Raw genomic sequence first — 3,249 nt, 5'->3', positions numbered from 1 at the left:
TGGCCTTTCCACGATCAGTTTCATCATCCGAACTCTCTCCACCTGAGGAACCAGAATTATCTGGATTTGGAATGGCAACCAATTCCTCCTCATCAGAACTTTCATCTTCTAATTGATCTACCGTTCTTGAACGTTTTCGAGACATGTTGAAGGTGAAATTACATTCAATAGTTTATTTGTGATATAATTCAAGTTTATACAAAAGTATAGCGAATTATAACTCAAACGGTGTCAACCCCTTTTTGGTAACTTTAGGACACCACCTGCGTCAAGAATCTGAGATTATTTGACGATACCTGAGGAATTGTGCTCCTCAACAAAAACTAAAATAGTACAAACTGACCACGATTTGGATTATTACCCAAATAAACTATTGATAATTTTGAGAAAGGGAACTTTATATGTTTGAAACTTGATAATGAAAATATAATTCAAAATAAATAGTTATTCAAAATCTAAATGAACATCAAGCTACATTGGAAAAAATCAATGATCTTAATGGGATAAATAATGAAAAAGGTATTGTTATGATCTCATGAATAAAATTTTATTCAGCGAATATGACAAGAATGTCCTCAGCGACCTAGAAGTATGTATTTTCAGTCAGTTTTGATGCTTTTTTCGATATTTTGTCGGCCATATTGGATCCGCCATCTTGAATTTTGAAATTCTAACCTCAGATTCGTGTTCAGCGACCCCGAAAACCCCCATATACGAGTTTCGAGGGACTTTCAGAGACTTTCAGAGTTTGGGCGATCGGGCAGCTATTTGAATCTCTTTTTCCAACATTCAAATAACGCGCAGGGCTTTCCGGTTATTATGAAGAGGTTAGGAATTTTTCATGCCAGGGAAAAAATTTTGTCGTCATCTTGAACTATTTTGTGCACTTTTGGTTGAAGTCCAAAAATATTTTGATGGCATTTTGTCCCTCAAAAAAAATCCCAAACTCGGAAGAACTCAGAATTTTCGTCACTTTTTTGTTTAAAATCCGCCATATTTTTTTGTGACTTTAAAATGCAATTCTGACTTCACCAATCGAAAGAGCGACCTCGAAAATAATAGATAAGGTACTTCGGAGCTATTTTAAAACTGATTTTCATGTTACTTACAACATCTGAAATAACAAACAAAATTCTGTTTCTTTGGGCGTTAATGGGTTAAGCATCTTATATAAGAAACCAATTATTTTATAAATGTAGAACGGATATGAGAAACTCCTGTTGACGAATATATTTTTCAAGTTGTATAATGAATATATATTATATGTAGTTTAACTAATGCAGCAACAAAAATATCCAAAAATTTGAGAACATACACACCGTTTAGATGACATCGACGAACATTCGCTATTGCCGGTATCGGATTAGAAATGTTTAGACAGAGTTTTGGTGTCACTACAATTTTCAAATGATTATAATTATAAGTTGCTATTTTTGCTGTGATTTTTACGGATTGCCACATAGGCAAGCCATGGATTGCCACTGATGAGCCCTTTACAGTTATAGTCTTCAAGATCTTATCAATAGGTGTATGTAACGATACACCTAACGATCGACATCACATTGTGCGCAGAGACCGATTAACATTTATAAATATAAATCTTTAATGTTTATATTAAATAAATTGCTTGTTAAAATTGCATTCTTAGTGCTCGTGTAAAGATAATCGTCTGAAAGTAATATTTATGACTTAAACTTCTCTTTCGTAATTCAATTTTTACATCAATCACATGAAAGCTAATAATATTTCTAAATAGCATATACTCACATTCATGAAATTGGATTTTCATTGATAAGGTGCTTCTAATATACAATTTATAAATAAATTTTGTATTATTATATATACCCATATATATATCACAATTAGTTGATCAGAATCATAGAACGATATATTCCTTGCTTCACAATTCTATGTGAGAATAAAGCTTCGCCATTCGTATTTAGCCAATGCTGTATTAAATATCAGTAAACTTAAAAAATCATATTTATTTCCAATTTCAAGAGATATAGATTCTTCATAATTATATAGTGATCCAATCCTGATGGAAAAAACCTATAAACAACTACATGATTTTACTACTAATTCACGTATTTTTATAGCGAAATAGGAAATATTACAAAATACTAGAAAATACTATGAAAACTGTAAATGTCGTAATAATACGTAGTCTCTCGTAAAAAATTTACAACTTTTGAGAATATACAATGAACTTCTGCAACTAAGACGTAATTAATCGTACATTTTTATTAAAATTATAATTTGCGAATGTTACAATAAGACGTAGTTTTGCGTAAGAAATTTCTACAACTTTTGAGAATATGCAATAAATTTCTACAACCAAGACGTAGTTAAACATATAATGACGTTCAAATTATAACTTTACAATCAATTATAACATTTTAATTAGTACATTAACTAAGTATATTTAAGGTCGGTATTCATAGTCGAATCTTATTTCGAAGCCGTCTTAAGTAATATCTTAAGATGCAAGTTCGGCTCTGTGATTGGTCCATGACATTTTAAAATAGTATTTAAGATGATCTTAAATATAAGATTGGACTATGAATACCGGCCTAAGATTATTATTTCTATTATTTATTTAATGATTATTTCCATTATTAATCTAAGTCTATCTAAGATTACTATAGAAGTTAGTATTAAAAACCGATCGATTGAAATTACAACTTTAATGTTGAATTACAACAATCAATATTATCTTAAAAATATAAGGTGTAGTAAAAAGAAATCCATTATTTTTGCATGAAATTTAAGGCTTTATTTAGCATAGTTAGAATGATCCGATTTAGGTCAAATATGCACCGTTTTGTTCGATAACTTGTTGCCATTTTGAAGGTAATTCCTTTATGCCTCTCTCATAGAAACCCTTGTCTCTATTGGCAAAAAACTGGGGCAGTCAATTTTCACAAGCTTCTCTTGAGGCGAATTTTTCACCAGCAAAATCATTCGCCATTGACAGGAACAGGTAGTAATCACTTGGTGCCAGGTCCGGACTATAAGATGGATGCATAAGAACTTCCCAACCAGGCTCCCGGAGCTTCTGGCGAGTCACTATCGATGTGTGCGGCCTGGCGTTGCCCTGATGGAACACAATTCTTCTCCTATTGGCCAAAGCTGGCCGCTTCTGGGCGATTGATTCCTTCAGACGGTTCAATTGTTGACAGTACAGGTCCGAATTAAGAGTTTGGCCGTAGGGGAGCAGCTCATAGTGGATGATTCCCTGCCAATCCC

This window comes from Odontomachus brunneus, unplaced genomic scaffold (genome assembly GCF_010583005.1).
Source record: "Odontomachus brunneus isolate Ranch 3 - 2012 unplaced genomic scaffold, Obru_v1 Obru_scaffold_186, whole genome shotgun sequence".
Classification (NCBI taxonomy): domain Eukaryota; kingdom Metazoa; phylum Arthropoda; class Insecta; order Hymenoptera; family Formicidae; genus Odontomachus; species Odontomachus brunneus.
The sequence above is the reverse complement of the archived record's forward strand: the minus strand, read 5'-3'. Positions refer to the sequence as shown.